At 40.7% G+C, this 26414-nt stretch overlaps 1 protein-coding gene across 1 annotated transcript in view; it reads left to right on the top strand.

Annotated features, from left to right (window-relative positions):
- LOC307122275 (uncharacterized protein) overlaps nucleotides 1-26414 on the top strand; it is a gene marked incomplete at its 5' end in the record, with an annotated part of 85381 nt that overhangs the window by 4521 nt on the left and 54446 nt on the right. The window lies entirely within an intron of this gene.

A 26414-nucleotide genomic window follows, 5' to 3' on the forward strand; every position in this document is an offset into this window, starting at 1 on the left:
GGAACACAAATGAAGATATTTTAGTGTAAAGCTGATGCTGAGAAAGGCTTCAGATAGGCCTCCATTGGCATTCAGTACATTTATACTCCCAAGACCCATAAAAGGCACTTAAAACGTCGTTACAAAGTCCATCTCACCACAGTGACTCTACAATAATTTTATGATGCGACGACAATAATTTTTGTGCGCAAAAAAAAATCAAAATAACACCTTTATCCAACTCAGTGTTTCCCCTACAATGTATTCACAGCGGCGCAGCGCCGCCGCTGGATTTTCAGTGCCGCTGCAAAATCTTCAAATGATCAGTAATATCACGACATTTACTTACACACTGTAAAAGCACAACAGCCAACGTCATCTTGACGTTCGAGACGATGGCCAGAGAACTAAACCAAAATGTAGTCTGCTTACACTTTAGGGCTGTGATATTAATCTTATTTTCGCTTTATTTTTATTTTCCCCAAGGATTATGAAAAGAAGATATGAGGTAAAACTATTATAAAATATACCCTCGTTCCGTCTATCGCAACTTCCTTCCCTTCACAGCGCGCGCTGTCATTTCTCCCCAAACATGCATTATTAAACGTCAGATTCAGCACAATCTGTGATTGGTGTCAAATGCTCTCTCCACTATGGCTAAATTGCAGGACGTGTTTGATCAAATTAAAAGCACAATAATCCGTGCAATAGACGCCGTTTCCAAGTTCAAGGCGGGGGTATGTGTGTGTGTGTGTGTGTGTGTGTGTGTGTGTATGTGTGTGCGCGCTCGCTGCGGAACGGACCGACTTGCTTCGTGTGCGCGACTAAACCATCAAATACACAATAAATAGCCTATATCTCAAAATGACCGGCATGGAGAGTATTCACTTAAACACAATTTATCTTAAATGGGCGTAAATAGTTGGGAGAAATCAATGGGAGAATGATATGATTATCTCCATTTGGTCTTAAAGGGGCCGCATCTAATAAACCTGCTGACGATTGAGCCATTAATGTGAATCAAACAACAAAAGGCAAAGAGAAAATTACTTGCAGCTCTTGTATGTTATGTGATGCTCTTTTCTTTTTTTTAATTCTTTGATTAATAAAAAGTTACAAAGAACATCATGTAATAATATTTCACAATATTTTAGGTTACAGTTTTTTTTCTGTATTTTTGATTAAATAAATGCAGGCTTGATAAGCATAAGAGACTTTTAGCAAAAACATAAAATAGTATCCAAACTTTACATACACACAAAACTTTTTTTATTTTTTACATTTGAGCCCCCGCCCCTTAGGAACTTCTGCACATCCCTGGAGGTTAGTGAAGTAAAATAGGCTATGTAAGCTAGTCATCTTTTAAACTAATGAAAAGTTTCATTTGGATTTTAATGTTCAAAATGTCTATTTCTATCCACAAAACTTGCCAGAAGTCATGGTTTAAGATGTTATTTTAAAAAAAATTATTCCGGAGGTGCATGCCCCCAGACCCCCCCACACACGACTTGGTAACAACCTCCGGCACGTAACAGCACCGCTGCTGGAAAAATGTATAGGGGAAACACTGCAGCTTGTTCTTGTCTTCCGTGTGTGCCTCCACGACGCATGCGTGAGAATATGACGTAGCGCCAGCATTCAGGAATCCATGAAATACACACTTAAGCCCCATTTTGAGAACTACGCCAAGACCTAAAGCACGATCAATGTAGAATTCAACAGCTTAGACACGCGCGTCTTCCTCTGCTTGTAAACAAATCGCTTCTGGGTCATGTGTCCGAACGCCGGATCTTCCGCACACACGGAAGACAAGAACAAGTTGGATAAAGGTGTTATTTTGATTTTTTTTTTGCGCACAAAAACTATTGTCGTCGCATCGTAAAATTATTGTAGAGTCACTGTGGTGAGATGGACTTTGTAACGACGTTTTAAGTGCCTTTTATGGGTCTTGTGAGTGTAAATGTACTGAATGCCAATGGAGGCCTATCTGAAGCCTTTCTCAGCATCAGCTTTCAACAAAAATATCTTCATTTGTGTTCCGAATATGAACGGAGGTCTTACGGGTGTCGAACGACATGAGGGTGAGTAATTAAAGGGGCTATATGCGTTTTTCTGAAATTTAAACTCGCGACTGACACCTGTGGCCAAAAAACAGAACTGCTCTTATTTTCTGCTCGCTCTCGCAGCGGTGGTGACATCACATCCGCAGACAGCGCGGGAAAAAACGACCCGCCAGAAAATAGGAAAAATAGGATACAGGCTTATAGGTGCACCTACTGTGAGCAGACAAGGTGTCAGTATGCTCATCAGGAGATGTTTGAGTCATAAATGGTAAAATAAAAAGGCTATTGTTACGTTTATTTTGGGGAAAAAGTTGCATATAGCCCCTTTAATGACAGAATTTTCATTTTTGGGTGAACTAACCCTTTAAGGAAAACAAATTTCTGAACTAATGTTGTAAACTATGGGAGTCAGTGGATACTACATTAGCCTACTAATATTGAAGGTACAAATTTACAGACATGAACAGGGCCCTTACATGACAACGAGATGTGTTTAGCAACTTAGCCATTGTTTAAACTCAACGAAATAGTGTTTTAGACGGCAAACTGTAGTCTCGCGCTGAAGTCCCGTGGGAACTCAGTTGTAGCCGGTAAAATATAAATAGTCCAGGGGGGAGGAGCGTTACGAACCATTTCTTCTTCACTTGTGAGCCGATCATCACTCTTCACACACACGACGCTCCTCCCCCCTGGACTATTTACATACATGTTTATTTTGCGCTGTTACTGGTATAAGGCCGAAGAGAAGATCCGTTCATGTTTGTTCCGTGCTGCCGCTTCTCTTGAGCTGAGCTGCGGCAGAGCGATATCACGCCACAGCGCCAAAACAGTATATGTTTTGGAATTTTGTAAAAAAATAGACGTAATTTGAAATCTGAGACTTTGTTTCATATCAATAGTAATAAAGTACAAAGATTACTGCGATTTATTGGATGGGAGGCACGCTACAATGTTTATTTCATTCATTAAAGGGTTAGTTCACCCAAAAATGAAAATTCTGAAATTAATAATTTACCCTCATGTCGTTCGACACCCGTAAGACCTCCGTTCATCTTCGGAACAGAAATGAAGATGCACGGTTCACTCTCAAGACCCTTAAAAGGTACTAAAGACGTCGTTACAAAGTCCATCTCACTACAGTGGTTCTAAAATAACTTTATGAATTGGCGAGTATAGTTTTTGTGCGCAAAAAAACGTACTCGGTTACTTAACGTAACCTCGGTTCCCTGAGATAAGGGAAGGAGTACTGCGTCTTAAGACGCCATGGGAATTCTCCTATTCTCGAATATACTGAAGTAATTTGTAAAATCACGCAGTGCTACTGCCCAGTCAAAACAGTGTCGAGACATCTCGCATGCTATTGGCTGGCCAGTGGGAATTGCATGAACCTATGGCAGAACAGCGTAATCTGAGCGAACCAATGGGCACAAAGCCCGCGAAGCTGAGCGCAAGAGCCCGCGAAAGGGGCATATAAAATACGCTGTAACTGTCAAAAACGTCAGGTTAAATCGACTGAAGCGACGATCACCCGAGTCAGCGCCATAGCACGGCTGTCTACGCAGTACTCCTTCCCTTATCTCAGGGAATCTACGTTCTTATCTACGTTCCCTTTCGAACGGTCAGTTCGTACTGCGTCTTAAGACGCCATGGGAACCTGTAAAATCCCGCCGTGCTATGATAAGCCAGGGCTCTACATAGCGACCATTTTGGGCGCATTTGCGCCTGAAAATTACTGCGTGCGACTGTGAAAAAATATTTAGGCGCACCGGTGCGAGTGACCCAATCGAGTCTCATGAATAGATGTAGCCTATAATACAATCGAAATAAAAACTACAACTGCCAAAGTGCATCAACACTGACTGAGCAACAGTTACGTTTCATTCTGCGATCGACTGCTTGTCATGCCTTCTGTCAGCAGAGCATGCGCAAAAAACGTGTGCGACGGACTACACTTCACAGATAGTTTACAGGTGAAACGGGTGAGACGCAGCCATGCGCACTTACCAGACGCCTCGCGCTGCTGATGTTTATTTGCAGCCAAATTCAAATGAACTAGAAATACCACATTTGGATTATCATAAACAAGGTCGGAAATTAACGGGGGGGGGGGCAAAAAATGCCACCAAAAATGAATTATTAAATAATAATTTAAAAAAGCCCCTGTATGAGTTCTTGATTTAATCTTTATCAGCTGCAGTCCACAACTTTTCTCGTGTTTAAAAATGACTAGATGTATATATGAGAGTACATCCATTTTCCAAACCGTGTTTTTATCTTACCCTGAATCACTACGGTACACATATAATACGTGTTTATATTCTGACTATTTGGTTCGCAGCGCTACGGAGGAGCACAGTCCCTTCGTGACTCGCCATAGACATAAACAGAGAGAAGTAGATCCGGCTGCAATGTTCTTCCGCAAGGCGCGTGCAGTTCTGTTTATTAGCGCCAGAGCGCCAAAAGTTACGGATTGCTCCGAGTAGTGTTGTTTTTGGCGGCCTGTTTTAATTTTAGTTTTAGTCTAGTCTTTGTGTCAAGCTGTCATTTTAGTTTTTATTAGTTTTAGTCATAGTCATACTATTTTTAGTCTAGTCAAGTTTTAGTCGACTAAAAGTCTGAGCATTTTAGTCTTATTTTAGTCAGAATTATCTATGGCTATTTTCGTCTAGTTTTAGTCGACGATAACTGATGACATTTTAGTCAAGTTTTAGTCAATGAAAATTGTATTTTAGTCTCTTTTTAGTAATGCAATTCTATTTAACCCAGTCAATATAGTATAAGTACATATTATAGACAAAACCAAAATCTTCTTTTAGCCAAACCCATTTCAAACAATGTTATCTTATTATATTATTGTTACCTTATAGACTCAAGAATACATCCATTCCAGACACGGAAGACGCTCTGATTTGAAGTTACAACATATTTATTTTACCAACTAAACATGTTAGAAGTACACACACATACATTGAAATAAAATAAATAAAAACATTGAGATGTCTCTTAAGGTTCGTGGTGTTTTTTCCTGTGATTTTTGTGGCCACATTTCTCCCCATCTTTTTCCACAACACCTGTTTTATTTTCCACTTCAATGTAATACAAGTTTTTCCAAATGTCTTAATAAGAATAAATGCATATTTAATTTAATTTAATAATAGGAAAATAATATCCAAATTATTATTTAATTCTTTAAATCTGTTCAAAATTAGACCCACATAGTTAAAATGTTTTTCTGTATTGTATTTTATCTCAAAATAAAGGATGTAATTTTATTCCACATGGAAATGAGCGGAAATAAGTGAATACAGCCTCTTATTCGCTTATGAGGTAATCATAATGCTGCGGTTATTTTAACATATCTAATTGCTGCCGTTATAACGGCCCATTTCAAATGTTTACGTGCTTTTCTTTCTTTTTTTGAGCGGTGATGAAATATCTTGCTCTTGTAAATACTTGCCAGCATTTTAGTAATACAAGTCTAGATCTTTCAAATGCATCCAAATAACAGCGAAGCACAGCCGCACGGTGCTCTGCAGTGGCCAAAAATGATATAAACCGTGAATTCTGAAGTTATATAGGCCTATTATTGAAAACTCAGAGATGTGGATTCAGAAGGCACCACACGACCTTGGTGTTTGTCAAACAGTAATTTAGGTCATTCGGCCGGAGATTTTTACACGGGTGGTGGGAGAAAAACACTGATATTCTGGATTAAGACGACAATAAAATCACTGACTAGCCCCTGTAAATGATAAAGACACCTTACGACCGCTGGACAAATAATTACCGTCCGAATAGTGCTTACGAACCCCGACTGGCCGGCCATCGGTCTCGTTCACTCACCGGAGCTAAATCTTCTAAAACGCCGCGCGAGTGGGGCTTGAAGAGAGTGATGTCACCTGCGTCTGAGCAGTGCGCCCTGATGCAGCCCCTGAATGAGACGCACAAAAATACTGCAAAATAATAATAAAAACGCGACTTTTCGTCTCGTCTCATTTTCGTCAACGAAAATGAAGAGACATTTTAGCATAGTTTTTATTTTGTGAACCACATTTAGTCTCGTTTTTATTCGTCATCGTCACATGACCAGCATTTACGTTGCGTCTCGTCTCGTTTTCGTCACGTTATAAAGGTTCGTTGACGACGATATTTAGTCATACTTTTCGTTGACGAAAACAACACTAGCTCCGAGTTGGCATGATTTCAAATGTGATACTTATCTTGTACAAAAGTCCAATAGACAAGCTGATGTTAAGTAACAACGTTTTAGCCACTATACTGTTTATTTCGTGAAAATCAAAACTACACCAGAACTGTTGCGCATCTCCAAGCGGTTCGATTCGAATGAATCTGCGTTTGAACGATTGAATGAATGACTCATCCATAGACTTGACGCCACCTACTGGCGGTTTTATTTTCATATTTATACTTTGCATTAACTTTTTATTTAAAATATAAAACTTTTAAAGTTTAACTTGTACATAACCCATTTCTAAATTCAAAAACTTATATTTAAAACATTCATACAACATTATTTACCCATGAGCTGCATTAAACAATCTAACAGCACTTCAGATAGAGCTGCTGTGCCACTTCTTCAGGTTGATCTTTTGATGCTGATTTAATTAGATTGGTTACAGTCTGATTGTGTCTTATTGCTCTAACTGAATTTATTGTTTAAATTAACATTTTAAAAACAACTTTTCTATTTTAATTGAAGAAATTGACAAGATGATCCATATAATAAGATTAGAAAACATTGCTCTTATAATGGTAAAAATGCCCCTGGACATTAATTCAAAGGGACAAAGATAGTACTGTAATGGGAAAGTTATAATTGGAATGCGTGTTATTGATCAGAAAGTGCTCCTAAATTTTTGACTGTGCTCCTAAATTTTTTAAATTAGGAGCACAAGTGCTCCTCAAGAAAAATGTTAGCGTAGAGCCCTGTAAGCGCAGTGACATGTACTCCCTCAAGTTTGAACACTTATTAGAAAGGGCTCAAGACTAGAGTTACTGACACATCATTTATATATATAATATATATGTACACACGTCTTATACTACTGGGCTCATAGAGGCCGGTAACTATAAGGAATGTGTAAGCATTGAAGCATATGAAGGCCCCAATGCCAACTTATGACGGGGACGGGCTTACAAGGCCGTCTAATATTCGTTAGGCCATCTTAGTATTTTCATACAGCGAGGACTGGTGCCTGCAGTGCAGGGACATCCAGACTGAAGAATCTGGTTAAAGTAGATGGTGAGGACCAACTTGCCGATCTACAAATGTCACCCTTAGAAACTCCACTAGACCACGCCCAAGAGGAGGCCATGCCTCTGGTGGAGTGAGCTTTGACACCTATGGGGCATTGGAGGCCCATAGTGTCATATGCTAACGCTATCGCGTCCACTAGCCATCTGGCTAGGTTTTGTTTGGTGACCGGAAGTCCCTTAGTTCGGTCACCAAAACTTACAAAGAGCTGCTCCGACTGTCTAAAGTGGGAGGACCGCTCAATATATGCTCCAAGCGACCTAACAGGGCCGAGCAGGTGTAACTGTCTCTCATCCTCCGAAGTGGGGAGGGCAGAGAGAGTGATTGATTACCTGTGCTTTGAACTGTGTTGAAAGCACTTTAGGTACATAACCATGCCCTGGTTTGAGGATGACTTTAGAATCGCCTGGGCCAATTCTAAACATGACGCGTTCACAGATAACGCTTGAATGTCACTGACACGCTTAACAGATGCCAGTGCTAATAGCAGGGCAGTTTTCAGCGAAAGCGGCTTTAATTCAGCCGTCTGCAATGGCTCGAAGGGAGGTCTTTTTAGTGCTCTTAGGACCAATGAAGGTCCCAGGATGGCACCATAGGAGGGAGAAGGGGGTTAAGCCTCCTGGCTCCTTTTAAGAATTTTATGACCATGTCGTGTCTGCCTACTGATTGGCCAGCTATAGGCGTATGAGATGCGGCGATAGCTGCCGTGTAGACTTTGAGTGTGGATGGAGTGTGTCCTGCATCCAACATCTCTTATAGAAAAACAAGAATTTGTGATATCTCGCATGACACTGGGTTATAGTTCCTGACTGAACACCAGTCAGAGAACACTGACCATTTAAGGGTATAGAGACGTCTAGTAGACTGAGCTCTAGCTTCACTGATGGTGCTCAAGACACTCACTGGGAGGTTCTCGAGCCCCCCTTGAGTGGCCAAACATGTAACGCCCACAATTTTGGGGTGGGGGTGCTGGATTGTCCCGTTCGCCTCAGAAAGGAGATCTTTCCTTAGGGGAACAGGCCATGGGGCTGCTGATAGTAACTGAATCAACTCGGGAAACCTGATGTGGGTTCGCCAGAGTGGAGCCACTAGCAGGACTGTGTGTGCTCGCATTCCCTGATCCTTTTTAAAATCTAGAGAATGAGCAGTACTGGTGGAAAAGCATAAAGTATGCAGCTGGGCCATTCGTGGGTCAGCGCATCCTTGCTTTTTGAAAAATAGATTGGGCAATGACGGTTGTCTTCGGAGGCGAAGAGGTCGACCTCTGCCCTCCCAAAAACACTCCATATCATTTGAACCATTTAGGAATGGAGGGCCCATTCCCCTGGGGACACGAGGCCCCTGGAGAGCATGTCTGCTCCCTGGTTCAGTCTGCCTGGCACATGCACTGCTTTTAGTGAATGTAATTTGCCTTTTGCCCATAGGAGGAGATGTCTGACCAGTTGGTTGAGCCATCTCGACCTGAGCCCGCCTTGGCGGTTTATGTAGGAGACCACAGTCGTGTTGTCCGTGCGGACTAGAACATGGTGACCTGAGAGACGTGGTAAAAAAGTCTTGAGGGCTAGCACTACTGCCAGCATTTCTAGGCAGTTTATGTGCAACCGTGACTCCGTGCTCGACCATGAGCCGAAGGCCGGTTCGCCTCGTACAGAGCGCCCCAAACCGAGTTGGAGGCGTCCGTGGGGACCACCATCCGTCTGGAAACTGTTTCCAAGTGACCACGGGGCCAGGGCTTTGACACAGCCGCGGCCCACTTTGATCCAAAGTTGGACTGAATGCCACGCTTGGGAAGGAACCCGTGATTTCAGCCAGTACGGCAGGGGGCGCATGTGCTTCATACCCAGCGGAAGTACTGGAGAAGCTTTTGCCATTAGGCCTAGCATTCTCTGAAATTTTTTAGGGGTGTGTTGGTTCCCATTTTGAATGAACATGCAAGCTGCTGTGTAGTCAGAGCACGTTCGTCCAATAGCCACGCCCTCATTTGGGCTGAGTCTAAAATCGTTCCCAGGAAGGAGGTTCTCTGCCTGGGAAGCAATGAGCTCTTGGCTGTATTTATTCTGAGACCCAGGCATTCTAGATGGCTGAGTAGCATAGATTTGTGAGATTTTATTTCTTCCTCTGACTGGGCCAGTATGAGCCAGTCGTCGAGGTAGTTCAGAATGCGCATTCCCGCTTGTCTTAAGGGGGAGAGAGCTGCATCCATGCACTTCGTGAAAAGACAGGCCAAATGCCAGGACTGTGTACTGATAAGCCTTCCCGTCGAACACGAATCTCAAAAACGGTCTGTGACGTGGGATAATTTGGATATGAGAGTAAGCATCTTTCTGATCCAATGAGAAAAACCAGTCCATCGGGCAGATTGGCGCGATGATCTGTTTTAATGTCAGCATTCTGAAAGGCCTTTTGATAGAGCCTTGTTCAGGTGTCTGAGATCTAAGATGGGCCTGAGGCCGCCATCTTTTTTTTTTTTTTTTTTTTTTGGGAACAAGGAAGTAGTGGCTGTAAAAAACCCTGACTCGCTCTGAGCTGGAATTTTTTAACTCGCCTTTATGGCGGTAGAATGCAGGGGAGCACGCATTAAAGCGGACTCGTAGTTTACATTCATTGCATGAAAAACATTCAGAACAGTATTTTTCTCCCTGACCGGAACAAAAACGGGCCGAGGGGAGAGATGTGACACTGTGCGGACAGCACTTATGTGTAGCGGCACACACCTGTAGTGGGCGCGTGCTCTACATATAGAGCGCTCTCGGCGTGAGCAGTAATCTGTGAGAACAGTGCTTGTGTGCAAGGTGCATGTATTTTAGTAAAGTCATTGTTAAAACACAGCGTTGATGTGCAGGCGAGCGTGTTTGACAACAGGCTAGTTGACTGCAATATTTACATCTCCAGTCGCCTGAACCGAGGGGATTGAGAGAATGTAAAGTAAGTCTGTAGTGGTAATCCGGCCACAGCAGGACTTTTGAGTGGTTCTATAGCGCTGAATTAACAGTGCTTATATGCAGGGGTACACCCTATGTAGGGGACACACTGCCTGCAGTCATAACAGAGGAAAGAACTCTTAATTGTTTATTAGGATCACCAATAATACAGCGTTCTGTGTACAGGCGTGCATGTTTTATAACAGGCTCGTTTACTGAGAGAAGTGGTTGAAGGCTTGGCCGCCATTCACTAAATTGAGACTCACTGAGAAACCTGTGAGAGCTGGGCTCGAACCGGCAACCCTTTGTGCGAAGTACACCGTAACAGCAGAGGGCGCGGCTATGACGTAAGTCGCGCTCTTGACGGTGTTTTCAGTGTGTGTGACGTGCGTGTTTCATAACAGGCTCGTTTACTACACTGTTGAACCTTTCCAGTCGCCTGAATAGGGGACTGAGAGAAGTGGTTGAAGGCTTGGCCGCCATTCACTAAATTGAGACTCACTGAGAAACCTGTGAGAGCTGGGCTCGAACCGGCAACCCTGTGTGAAGTACACCGTAACAGTAGAGGGCGTGGCTATGACGTAAGTCGCGCTCTTGACGGTGTTTTCAGTGTGTGTGGCGTGCGTGTTTCATAACAGGCTCGTTTACTACACTGTTGAACCTCTCCAGTCGCCTGAATAGGGGACTGAGAGAAGTGATAGAGTGAAAAAGACGCAGGGCTTGGCCGCCATTCACGACGCCATTATGCGCTAGACAGCGAGGCAGCAATGACGTAAGTCGCACTCTAGATAGTGAGCGCGCTGGGAGAGAGAGAGGGGCGCACGCGCTGCCGCTGAGGAAGCGCGAGCTGCAGTGACAACAGCCTGTAGCGTAAGGCGCGCTCTCAATATCTCCAGCAGTCTGAGAGAAAGTAATGCTGGAAGCTCCGGCATTAGTTTGCTCGTCCACGCTGGCTTTCTCTGTCCGCACGCTTCTTAGCGCGGCCCGAGTGAGAGAAGAGGAAGAGCGAGACATTGGTAATAGTGCGGATTCGTCTTCCTCATTGCCGCCGAATGAGACCAAGCCCTCGGCGTCGAGCGGAGGGAGCAGGTCCGATCGAGGGAACGTCACAGGGGAAACGTCTCTCTGAGGTGAAGACGAGTCACGCGGGCACTGGGCCGACGTGAACTCGCTAGCCTCGGTATACTCAGCCCTCTGGCTCCGCCGTTCTTTCCCGCCGAGGCTCGGGCGGAAAGGGGAACGGGAGAGCGCGAGGGCCGGGCTCTGAAAAGAGCGCTATCCGCGAACGGAGGGAGGAAATGGGCATACCCTCGCAGTGAGAGGGCAGCCGGACCCGGTGAGAGCAGCGTCCGCGTGGGCCTTGCCCAGACAGATCACGCACCCTTCGTGGTTATCCTCCTAGTGCAGGTAAGTACTGCACACAAGTGATATGTTTTTCTCAGTATTGTACAAAAAGGATACACCGTAGTGTTTCACCAAAGAGCGCAGGGGAAAGGCGTGACAGCTCGCGGGATCGCTGGCGATTTGAGCGCGCTGAAATACAGCAGTCCGCTGACTCTCGCAGGACGTCCGGGCTGGTTAGTTCGCTATTCCGCTGCAGGCTCGTCAATTCACGGTGAAGGTGGTGTAGTTCGAGTTTATCAGCGAGGACCGTAGATCGTCGCTGAAGGAGATTAATCTGACGTTTTTGACAGTTACAGCGTATTTTATATGCCCCTTTCGCGGGCTCTTGCGCTCAGCTTCGCGGGCTTTGTGCCCATTGGTTCGCTCAGATTACGCTGTTCTGCCATAGGTTCATGCAGTTCCCACTGGCCAGCCAATAGCATGCGAGATGTCTCGACACTGTTTTGACTGGGCAGTAGCACTGCGTGATTTTACAAATTACTTCAGTATATTCGAGAATAGGAGAATTCCCATGGCGTCTTAAGACGCAGTACGAACTGACCGTTCGAAAGGGAACCCTAAATAACGACTTACATAGTGATGACGATTTCAAAACACGGCATCATGAAGCTTCGAAGCGTTATGAATCAGTGAGTCGAATGAGCAGTTTGAATCGCCAAATTTCAGCAGTTTGGCGGTTTGACACGCGATCCGAATCATGATTCGACTCGCTGATTCATAACGCTTCGAAGCTTCATGATGATTCATAAAGTTATTTTAGAACCACTGTAGTGAGATGGACTTTGTAACGACGTCTTTAGTACCTTTTAAGGGTCTTGAGAGTGAACCGTGCATTGTGCCAATGGAGGCCTTTCAGAGCCATCAGATTTCAACTAAAATATCTTCATTTGTGTTCCGAAGATGAACGGAGGTCTTACGGGTGTCCAACGACATGAGGGTAAGTAATTAATGACAGAATTTTCATTTTTGGGTGAACTAACCCTTTAACTGAAAACAGGAAGACTAATCGATTCTTGGGATTTAAGAATCAATATTGTTTTGTAAAAGTGAGAATCTATTAAAATCGAGAAATCGATATTTTTTACCCAGCCCTATTCGTCAGTCATCTCCATCTCCGACTGCTGTGGTTACAGTAGGCTATACTGACCGGTGTGGTTCCCTAAACATAACTCGTGGCCATGAGAAATAGATGTCGTTCTCTCAAAATATGAAGTCGAGGCCACGACATGATGTCGTCAACTCAACAAAATTATCTTGTGGCCACGATTAATTATCACGTTCCCACGACTTAATATGACATTCCCACAAATTAATATCTCGTGGCAACCACATATCACGTTTCCACGAGTTTATATGTTGTGGCCACGACAAAACTAAGTGAACCGAACATGTCCCTTCCCGGTCACCGTACTGAATCACATAAGTGTTTCCCGATAAATTATCTTCATTCACAAACCACTGTTAATTTTAACAGAAAATCAAGCTTAGGCTGTTGGATGTTTGAGTTGGCATGGCAGAAAGCACGCAAAGAGCTGTCCCTTTATACGTAATCACTAAAAATGTGTCCCTCGTTTTAATTGCAATCTCGCAAAGTTCCATTATAATCTGTCTACACTGTACAATTAATTATTTATTTATATAGTACATATTGCTTTTATTAACATCAAAGTGCATACAGCACCATGTTATGACTGTTGGGAAAGCATTGGTTTGATAAATGTATTTATTCTTGTGCTTGCAAGTTCATTCTGAGAATAAACCCTGACGGCACCAAATGCCAATCAAAATCACAGATCAGCCGGACATCTGGAAAAAGGGTCCAGAGAAAAATCGCCAGCCTAAATCCCCTTGTGGCATCTTTTATCAGAGAGCTTGTTGACTTCGATTGGCAAAATTATTGAAGGCTTGTTCTGATTTTCAGCATTTTTACATTTTTAGCCATGTTAAATACACGGGATGAATTCAAACACATTTGTAAAATGTACTTTTTAAAGTAAATGTTAAACAGTTAAACAATTAAAAAGCATGTTTTAATGACAAATGTTCATGAGGACTCTGTGTCTGGTTTGGTTGTTTTGTTCCTTTGTTTTCTGAGTATTTTTGAGTTCTGTGTTAAATAAAACTGACCGCTGTGATTAGATCCGTTTCATCAACTTTATTGCAACCTTACCTATGGCATGTAGATTCAAATCAAATGAATTTTGTTTAAAGTAAATTAAGCTAAACTCAAATCGTAAAAAAAAATATAATTCTGTTATAGGAAATCAATTCTAATACTGTAAATAAAAATACGGTACTTGTACTGTAAATAAAAATACAGTATTCATACTGTAAATAAAATATACAGTATTATTACTGTAAATGAAAATACGGTACTTGTACTGTAAATAAAAATACAGTATTAATACTGTAAATATCAATACAGTAAACATTATTATTACTGTAAATTGAATTACAGTAATTATACTGTAAAGACTTTTACAGTAACTTACTGGCATCCAGCTGCCAGTAAGTTACTGTAAAATTTACAGCAACCTTTTAACCCTTAATCGCCCCTCAAGTAGGGTTTACGTTTGAGTCCCTTGGGGTCAGATAGACCCCAAGCTTTTACAGAGCGATTGCATAAGGAAATATAATTTTTTTACATGGAAAACTATATATAATTTTTTTTATTTACTTCTCAACTATACATTTATGCTGTGTTTTTGTGGGTATTTGGTAGTTTTTTACCTATTTACTGCACAAATACTTAACTATGTCATAAATTGGCTCATTAAAAATCATTTTTTTATGAAAAAATCACTTGAATGATGATCTTAAATAAATATTAAAGCTGCGAGCAGCGATGACGGGCCCAAGCCGGTGGCACCGCCACCCCGGTGGCATCAGTTTAACTGTGCACGGCAGGCAATAGGCATTTAAAATGGGAAAACATAAAAGGACTATGTCAAAGTCATCTGAATTCACCACATTAACTGCAGCAGTTGGTGCTGCTATGACCACAAACCACAACAGCCACATCTATGAGATCAATTAAATTTATATGAATTTCATGTCAGATTATGTCAAAGGTCAAATTGGAATGAGTTCAGAATACCATTCGAATGCTGATGTTGTTTTATTCTAACACTTCTCTTCATGTGTTTTTGAGCTACCTTAGCTACCGTTTGTGCACCAATCTTATGCACCATAACACATGCTTTCATTTCAATATGGGTGGTCCAATAAATTTTTTTTAATAAAAAATGTATAAATGGAGCCAAATCACAGAAACTGCAAAGATGATTTTAATATCAGTGTCAGGTAAGAGTAAGATGCGTGTCTACATTTTATGGAAGTTTATTATAAATAGCCACTTTTATAAAATCATGTGAAATTTATGTTTTAATACATTTATATTATATCAGTAAATAATTAATTTAAAGACATGTGCATCATACGTGATCTTGGCAAACACATCACATGACGTTTTTATTTCAAGTGATAGTTATTTGTGATAGCCTATATGAAAGGGTTAAATTATGATCAAGAGAGAAAGTCACACACACACACACACACACAATGATAGAGTGAGAGTGAGGGGGAGGGGAAGGACTGAGAGAAAGGCACACACACAAACTCACAGGGTGAGAGAGAGACCCCCCCCCCCTCCCCACACACACACACAGATAGAGAGGGGGAAGGGGAAAGACAGGCAGATGGCATTCCATAGACTTAATGGTTTGTATACTGTACAAACTGTACATTCTATCCCCCTACACTACCCCTAAGCCTACATATCGCACACACACACACACACACACACCATAGCTGTCAACCCTCCCGTTTTTTCCGGGTTTCTCACGTATTTTAGCTCTTTTCCCGCTGTCTTCCCGTTTTAGTATTTTCCCGTAAAATATCCCGTATTTTTACGTTCTGATTGTGTTAACTCAGAACACGCAACTATCTGGTTTAGTGCCAGAAGACGCGAATGAGAAGTCGCGCGCACTGTGAGAAAATTTTCCGTGCACTCATCCGAGAGCGCGCACACGTCTCTCAGCGCGCAAATATTGAGTTCTCTTTCAAGTCTTGCTCTTGAATGGACAAACTCACGCAAAAAGTATGTCAACATATTGATGAGTATTCTAGCAGACATAGTCTGTATATGGCTTAAGTAAGCTTTATACAGTCCAGAAAAGACGACGCATATCCGAGGTCTTAAAGGGGCAGTCGCCTTTACTGCTGTCTGTTTAATGTCAAACAAAAGACAAGGGCATCACTCACTGCTCTTGATTGAATAACTTTTGTAAGTTTAATAGGATTAATCTTTAATTTATACAGTCATATATGCAATGTTATTTTACATTTGATCAATTTCTGTACCTGAAAACTAATGTTAGACGTACCTGAAAAACCTGAAAAGCATAGTTTATTTTATTAGTATCTTTGCTCAATAGTATTTATTTGTGCTGCTGCTTGTATTTAAATTATTTGTTCTTATTATTTTCTTTTGTTTTATTTGACAGTAGTCCTTTTTTCCCTGAACATAGCAAATACTGAACCGTACCGAAACGGGGAACCTTAAACGGTGATACAAACCGAACCGTGAGCAATCTGTACCGTTACACCCCTAGCGTAACGTATGATAAAATGACTGAAAAAAGGTTGGGAAACACTGGCTTAGGCTACTATCGAAGAAGAAGAAGACAGTTGCAGCCGCGCGGTTGGGAGGAAGAGGGAAAAAGTAGCGGGAAGTAAACTTCAAGGAGAGTATAGTAATAATAAATGATAATAAATGGAATAAATAAATAATAAATGAAAATAATAAATGTTATATTTACCCATGGCCTTCCCTGTTATACAGAAATGTAATAGTTATCAAACCTTCCTTAACTGTATAAATAATAAATGAAATATAGATGAATCATCATTAAAGCTACAATTTTCTCTGTTCCCGTTGTTCTTTGATGAACATTAATGACAGGCTGACTCCACAAAATGACTCTAATTTGCCTCTTTGAAAAATAATTCTCTAATTTAACCTTATTACTATACTAATTGTAATATAAATAATACAAATATTAGAAGAAAAATATTTTAAGTGGTCATTATTGACAATAAATATTGCACAACTAGTATTTAGTACCAAAAGATCTCCTCAAAATATTCAATAAATATTATTGAACTAAAATATAGAACATTTATTTAATTGAAAAATAGTTAAGGTGTATGGTCACATTTGACCATCAATTAGTATGAGTATGACCAATTAGTATGGAATACCTGAAGGCTAAGTACAATAAAAAACATTAACATTAATGTTAACATTGTTGCATTACTCTCCATTATAAAACGATCCTGTATGGTTGATGTAATAATCAATGCACACTATGCTGTACTGTTTACCAAAACTTGCTGCAAACCCCTGTAAAGTGGAGCTGTTGTGTATCAAGCCATTCAAATGTATTGACACAGCGCTAGAAGTATTGAGATTTCTGTGAAGCACGACTGCGCGCGCCGCCGGGAGATGATAGAGCATGTCGCAACTCCGTATGGTTTTTCAACACTCTGGCTTTAACTGTTATGCCATATTAGCGCCAAAACGCTATTTATTGTTTGAATTTCGCATTAAAACTTTAAAAAATGTAAAAGCTTAGACATTGTTTAATATCAAAAGCAGGTTTGGCAATTTGGCGTGAGATTAAGTTGGGCAGCGTGAGAGCGTGAGACAGAGCCTGAAAGCGTGAGTGTCACGCCAAATGCGTGAGAGTTGGCAACCCTAGGCAAAAGAGAACTCGATGTGAGCAGGAAACTGACGCGAGTCTATCTATGCATCGAGTGTGTGTGTGTGTGTGTGTGTGTGTGTGTGTGTGTGTGTGTGTGTCAGTGTCCCTTGAATAGCTGACATGAGACGCATCCACACAGATAGGACACTGACACACACACATACACACACACACACACACAGACAGGACACACACACACACACACACACACACACACACAGACAGGACACTAACACACACACAGACAGGACACTGGCATACAGCGCGCTCTCTTGTGTCTTGTCGCGCTTGGAAGCATGTACATGAATAGGAGCGTGATCATGTAACGCTAAGCAAAAATGGATATAAAAACGGACGCTGTGTTATTTGCGTTAAATATTTTTAATGCGTTAAGCTTCCGTTTCACGTTGACCGAGTTTGGTGGAGATTGAATAAATCACCTACGAGGAGAACGTAAAAACTCAGACCCTGAATTATACAAATATTCACGTTCAAACAAAAACTTTCTGTGAAAAAAAGACACTTATAAACAGACACTTGTAGAAAATAATGTGAATTTTTTTAAAAAATAAATTTGAACTATGTCAGTAAATAATGAATTTAAAGACAAATGTGTCAAAAGTGATCTTTGCAAACACAGCACATGACCTTCTGTAAAGCACATGTATAGAAAACACACTCACACTCCTCTGTTTTAAAAAAAGAGTTCTGTCTGAATGAGTACATGAAATCACGGCTGTCAGATGATAAGAATTGTAACTCAAATGTGATTTAGAAAATGAGTTCTGTAGTGATATAGTGTCATAGTTCATGTCCACATTAACCACTACGTTGTAATACCAATAGCCATGTCATCATACACATTTGTGTCCTCATAAATCACATAAGCAAGCACAGAGAGAGAGAGAGAGAGAAAGGGAGTTTCAAAAATAATACAACACTGCCCCCTTTTGGTGATAGAGGGGAGGGCACACAAACAGTCAAAAACATTATTAAACTTTGACATGTTGCCATGGCAGCATTATTTGAAATATCAGGAATTCATTCATATGTCTCTATCTGTCATGTTTTCACATTATACTGATGAAGTTTGAAGTCAATCGTGTGAAAATAAGATGGTGATTCAAAGCATTTTTGAAAGTGACACACTTCCTGCTGCCAGTTGGTGGCGCTATAACTTTGACTCACAAAAGTCATATCCATGTGATCGGCCTCTTACAACGAACACACAGCTGAAGTTTCATCCAAATCAGTCAATGTTTGCACAAGTTATTACACACTTCCTGTTTACCTTTTCTCGCCATAAATTTGTTGCTTCGCCACGGCCAAACCGTTTAAGATATCAAAAATCCGTTCGCAATTTAGCATCCTCTGTGTCTTGACTTCATGCTGACCGAGTTTGGCACTGATTGAAACAATGGCCTCGGAGGAGTATATTAAATTCCAGAGCATGTGTTTTCAGAACAACCCATATTAGCTCACTTCCTGTTGGGCTGACACGTAACTTAGAGCACGAAAGTTGTTTGGCCCGATGAGGTCTATATGTGTACCGAGTTTCATACATGTACGTGCAAGTGTGTTTGATATATAGACCAAGTTTTCAGACCCCACTTTAGGGGGCGCTGTCGAGCCCCCCTGCCACGCCCGGGTACCAGCTTCAGCCCGGCTCTGATGGCCGCGCATTCCGATGTGTGTGCAAAGTTTCAAGAGTTTTTGAGCATGGTAAGGGCCCCAAAAGTGCCCGAGAAGTCGATAAAATAATAATAATAATAATAATTAAAGCTGCGAGCAGCGATGACGGGCCCAAGCCGGTGGCACCGCCACGCCGGTGGCATCAGCTTAACTGTGCACGGCAGGCAATATGCATTTAAACAGGAGAATATTTTAGAATCGCTCGAATGTGCCACATTTACCGCAGCAACTGGTGCCACTATCACCACAAGCCACACCCATGATGTAATTTAAATTTAGATTAATTTTAATATCATAGGATAAAATAGATAAAAGTTATATTTTCCTGCTCAAAATTTTGTAAGTCCAGAAGGCCAGTATTTAATTCAAGGTGTTTGTAGTTCTTTTTTACTTATTCACACTAAAGTAGGGATGAAACGGTATGGAAATTTAACATCACGATTATAGTGACCCAAATTATCACGGTTATCAATATTATCACGGTTTTGTTCAAACAAGATGAAAGTGTTCAAAAAGAACAGATGCACACACTTAAAACATTTCAACAAGTTTTATATTTGAAATTAAACAAACAACAAATAACTAAAGCAGCTCTAAGCACTTTTTTAAGCTAGATTCTGTGGGATTTCTTTACTTAATGGCCGTCGTCAATAGCAACGCATAACGCATAAATAATAATAATTTGTCGTAAATATAATCTCTAATATTATCTCTGTAAATATATTCTCAATAAATATTCTCATCAGTGTTCAGCTATGATGCATTTAAATCTAGCATATTTTGTGTTAGAGCCCAAACAGTATCCAAGTGAAATAATGCATATCCATATTTCCATATGATTTGACAGTTTATTTTATTAAATATCAAAATGTGTGCATCATACCTGACACCTAGATGAACACTTTACAGTCAGTTTTATGACTGTCATTCTCTTTAAATGCTAGTGAAGTTTGGTAACGTTATACACGTTTCAATGTTGTATGTAACTTTGCAGACGGTCCCTAACTTCGCCAGCGTTATGCCAGTCATATCAGATGCGCTGTGGTTCTGCTGTGTTTTTTTAAACCATTTTACCTAAATCACCAAAATAATAAATGTTATATTTACCCATGGCCTTCCCTGTTATACAGAAATGTAATAGTTATCAAACCTTCCTTAACTGCATAAATAATAAATGAAATATAGATGAATCATCATTAAAGCTACATTTTTCTCTGTTCCCGTTGTTCTTTGATGAACATTAATGACAGGCATCATCAGTGCTCCTGTCTCTTTAAGAACAGCCGCGGATCTCACGCGCTGTCCCGCGTATCTCATTTCCTCACAACTCTTTAAGTTCATTTAAGACGTTATTTAACTAATTTAAGACTCGAATATGAGAATACTCACAATCCTCTGTGTTATGGTTTGTTCAAGAGCAAAAGAGAACTCGATGTGAGCAGGAAACTGACGCGAGTCTATCTATGCGTCGAGTGTGTGTGTGTGTGTGTGTGTGTGTGTGTGTGTCAGTGTCCCTTGATTAGCTGACATGAGACGCATCCACACAGATAGGACACTGACACACACACACACACACACACACACACACACACACACAGCATACCGCAGCATAGCCATACAGTTTAAGTTCACCCACACTTTATATTAATAAAAAGGTTTACAGTGCAAATACTGTTGTTGCATATACTGTGCATAAAATTTGAAAACATTTGCAAAAAACACCACTGTATCATTAATTTTTTTTTTAAACCTTTAAGTAACCATTTTTTAAACATCTATAAACATTACTTTTACATAGATAGACGGACCAGATATTCCTAACACTTTGGGAATACTTAAGGGTTACTAGTTGTTTTGTAAACTGTCTATAAACATTATCTGGATGGTTATTATAAAGTTGCAACCGATGACTATAATACCTTGTTAAATAGTTAATAAACAGTACCAGTAAAACGTGGGCAGTACCAGTAAAACATGTAAACAGTACCAGTCAAACATGTGGGTTGTCCTGATACTGTACTTCAAAATGTAATAGTGTAAAAATTGCCACAGAATAAAGTAATTGTTCAAGATCTATTGGTAACTCATAAAAATAATGTCATATTTGCATAAACTGTCACTACCGTATATATCCCGACACTAGCACATTAAGATAAGCTATGAAAAAAATCATGTTCCTCTGCCTCTTTCTGGTTAAATAATGTTTATAATAATTGTTAATATAGCAAGCTATATTAACTATTCCAGGTTATTTATGCATAGCATAAATAATAGTTAGTAGAGCATGCTATGCCACTTTCATCAAAACCTATTACAAAGCTATAGCAATCTCATGTCATTCCGTCTGTTCGAAAAAAAAGTTGCACTAACTGTTCGTTACAAGCAGCATTTGCCGTCAGGCAGGTAACGATAGCTAACATAAACATATTTTTGCTAGCCTACCTGCTGCAAACTTACACTTTTTTTGTACAAGACAAGTAGAGCTATTTTATCCAGTGTAATTTATCACATACCACTATCTTGTTTTTTCTTATCCTCCTCTTCCTTTCTCTTTTTTCTTTTCTGGCTTCCTGAAGCATAAAATTCCGCTTAAAATCCGAAGATTTTGTATTTTGCCGCAGCAGAGATCGCGTGGTTGGCTGGCTGCTGTCAGCGACTACTGAGAGGGGGCTTTTTAAGGGGGATCCCGATAACAGTGTCATTGCACTTTACTGCATTGACTATCAATGGGGCGCTCACACAGTTTGTCGTTTCATTTTATTCTTAACCTGTCGCTGTCTTGGGGCCCCAGGCCAGCTCGGGGCCCCAAGCAATTGCTTGGTTTGCCTGCCTTGTCGCGACGGGCCTGCACACACACACACACACACACACACACACACACACACACACACACACACACACACACACACACACACACACACACACACACACACACACACACACACACACACACACACACACACACACACACACACACAGAAAGAGAGTTTAAAAAATAACACAACACTGCCACCCTTTAGTGAGGGGAGGGCAGACAGAGAATAAATATTCAGAAGAAATATATTAAATAAAATAAATATATTGATCTGAAAAATAGTATGATTATTTTAAAGCTATTTGGTTACATTTTAATAAAACATTGTTTTAGTATGTTTTTAAACACACACACATACACGTTGTAATACCAGTGTAATACCCATGTCATTATACAAATTTGTGTCCTCATAAATCACATAAACAAGAGAGAGAGAGAGAGAGAGAGAAACAAGTTTTTTTTTTATCCTGCTTCAAAACTAATACAATGCTGCCATCTTGTGTTCATTGAGGGGAGAGCAGCACAGACAGATACAGAATTGATTATTTAAAAAAATATTTAAAATAAATATATATATTCATCTGAAAAATAGTATAGTCATTTTAAATTAATCTAAGTTCAATTACCAAACATACAATCTTAATTTAATTTAAATCAAAATATTATTTTACAAGATATGAGACAATTTCTGTTCCCCTTTTTTTGTCCTTATTTAATCCCTCGCCATGGCAACACCGTTTGAGATATCCAATATTCGTTCGCATTTTAGCATCTTCTGTATCTTTGTTTCATGTTGACCGAGTTTGGTGGAGATTGAATAAATCGCCTACGAGGAGAACGTAAAAACTCAGACCCTGAATTACATAAATATTCACCTTCAAACCAAAATATCTGACTTCCTGTTGGTCGGAGCTAATGACTGTAAATTAGAAAGTTGTCCGGCTCGAAGAGAACAATATATGTACCGAGTTTGGTGACTGAAGATAAAACTAACCCCCCCACTTTTGTCAAAAGGTGGCGCTAGAGAGGCCCTCATCCCCGCCCATTTCTGATGCTTTGCCAATGTGTACTGACTGACATCTCTGATGTGTGTGTTGAGTTTCAAGCAGTTTCAAGCAATTTCAAGCATGCTAAGAGTCTCAAAACAGCCAAAAGATTATTAAACTTTGACACGTTGCCATGGCAACAGTATTTGAAATTTCAGGAATCCATTTCATACGTCTCTATCTGTCATGTTTTCACAGTATACTGATGAAGTTTGAAGTAAATGGGGTGAAAATAAGATGGTGATTCAAAGCATTTTTGAAAGTGACACACTTCCTGCTGCCAGTTGGTGGCGCTATAACTTTGACTCACAAAAGTCATATCCATGTGATCGGCCTCTTACAACGAACACACAGCTGAAGTTTCATCCAAATCAGTCAATGTTTGCTGACGTTATAACACACTTCCTGTTTCCCTTTTCTCGCCATAAATTCGTTGCTTCGCCACGGCCAAACCATTTGAGATATCAAAAATCCGCTCGCAATTTAGCATCCTGGATATGTTCTCTTCATGCTGACCGAGTTTGGCAATGATCGAAACAATGGCCTCGGAGGAGTATATTAAATTCCAGAGCATGCGTTTTCCGAACAACCCATAATAGCTCACTTCCTGTAGGGCTGACGCATAACTTAGAGCACGAAAGTTGTTCGGCCTGATGAGGTCTATATGTGTACCGAGTTTCATACATGTACGTGCAAGTGTGTTTGATATATGGACCAAGTTTTCAGACCCCACTTTAGGGGGCGCTGTCGAGCCCCCCTGCCACGCCCGGGTACCAGCTTCAGCCCGGCTCTGATGGCCGCGCATTCCGACGCCTGTGCGAAGTTTCAAGAGTTTTCGAGCATGTTAAGTGCCCCAAAAGTACCCGAGAAGTCGAAAAAAAAAATAAAAAAAAAAAAAATAAAAAAAACAAAGAATAATCCTTAGGGGAACAATAGGGCTCTGCGCCCTTTGGGCTTGGGCCCTAATAATAATAATTAAAGCTGCGAGCAGCGATGACGGGCCCAAGCCGGTGGCACCGCCACGCCGGTGGCATCAGCTTAACTGTGCACGGCAGGCAATATGCATTTAAACAGGAGAATATTTTAGAATCGCTCGAATATGCCACATTTTCCGCAGCAACTGGTGCCACTATCACCACAAGCCACACCCATGATGTAATTTAAATCTAGATTAATTTTAATGTCATAGGATAAAATAAATAAAAGTTATATTTTCCTGCTCAAAATGTTGTAAGTCCAGAAGGCCAGTATTTAATTCAAGGTGTTTGTAGTTCTTTTTTACTTATTCACACTAAAGTGATAGTTTTTTGTGATAGTCTATGATACGAAAGGGGTAAATTATCATTCCGAGAGAGAAAGGCACACACACAAACTCACAGGGTGAGAGAGACACCCCCCCCCCACACACACACACACACACACACCACACACACACGTGCGCGCACACACTCAAACACACACACACCCAGGGTGAGCCTGAGAGTGAGGGGGGAGGGGAAGGACTGAGAGAGAGGCACTCTGCACATTAAACAAGGTTCACAAGATTTTAACAACAAAAAGAAATAAAATCTAAATGGTGGGAGAAAGTTTTTTTATATCACTCTCTGAAAAAAATATGTTGAATATATTTGAAATCAATATGTGTGGTCCAATATAAAAAATAAATAGAGAAAGTCACACACACACACACACACACACACACACACACACACACACACACACACACACACACACACACACACACACACACACAATGATAGAGGGAGAGTGAGGGGGGAGGGGAAGGACTGAGAGAAAGGCACACACACATACTCACAGGGTGAGAGAGAGACCCCCCCCCCTCCACACACACACACACACACACACAGAGAGAGAGAGTGATAGAGAGGGGGAAGGGGAAAGACAGGCAGAGGGCATTCCATAGATTTAATGGTTTTTATACTGTACAAACTTTAAATTCTATCCCCCTACACTACCCCTAAGCCTACATATCTCACACACACACACACACACACACACACACACACACACACACACACACACACACACACACACACACACACACACACACACACACACACACACACACACACACACACACACACACACACACACACACACACACACACACACACACACACACACTACCCCTAAACCTACCATCACAGAAAACATTCTGAATTTTTACATTTTTATTAAAACATTGTTTAGTATGCTGTTAAAGCTATTTTGATTTACGGGGACACATGAAATGTCTTCATAAACCATGATTATGTTGTAATAAACACCCCTCCAACACACCCATTTCTGAGGCTTTGCCCATTTCCACTGACTGACATCTCTGATGTGTGTGTTGAGTTTCAAGCAATTTCAAGCATGCTAAGAGCCTCAAAAACAGCCAAAAGATGATTAAACTTTGACACACTGCCATGGCAACAGTATGTAAAATATCAGGAATCCATTCGTAAGTCTACATCTGCCATGTTTTGTCATTATACTGAAGAAGTTTGAAGTAAATTGGGTGAAAACAAGACAGTGATTTAGCATTTTTGAAAGTGACACACTTCCTGCTGCCAGTTGGTGGACACACAAACACACACACACACACACACACACACACACACACACACACACACACACACACACACACACACACACACACACACACACACACACACACACACACACTGCCCCTGCCCCTAAACCTACCCATCACAGGAGACTGTGCAGTTCACGTTCTGTGAAAAAAAAACTTGTTCTGTGTGATTTATAAGCATTTTGAAAAGTGAGGACATGGGGAACGTCCTCATATTTCACCCTCTTTTTGTAATACCTGTCATACCCATGTCATTATACACATTTGTGTCCTGATATTTCACAAAAACATGCCCACACACACACACACACACACACACAGACACACAGACACACAAACCCCTTAAAGCTATTTCATTTATGGGACACAGGAAATATTCTCATAAACCATGTTTTCATTGTAATTTGTAGTATATTTTTAAAGCTACTTAATAATACATTTTAATAATACATTATTTAGTATGTTTTTAAAGATATTTTTATTATGTGGACACATGAAATGTCCTCATCAACCACTACGTTGTAATAACAGTGTAATACCCATGTCATTATACAAATTTGTGTCCCTAATAAATCACATAAACAAGCGCACGCACACACACACACACACACACACACACACACACACACACACACACACACACACACACACACACACACACACACACACACACACACACACACACACACACACACACACACACACACACACACACACGGAGAGAGAGAGAGTTTAAAAAAATACAACACTGCTACCTTTTAGTGAGGGGAGGGCAGACAGAGAATAAATATTCAGAAGAAATATATTAAATAAAATAAATATATTGATCTGAAAAATAGTATGATTATTTTAAAGCTA

This window comes from Gobio gobio (assembly GCF_949357685.1).
Source record: "Gobio gobio genome assembly, chromosome: 1".
In the NCBI taxonomy this organism is placed as follows: Eukaryota; Metazoa; Chordata; class Actinopteri; order Cypriniformes; family Gobionidae; genus Gobio; species Gobio gobio.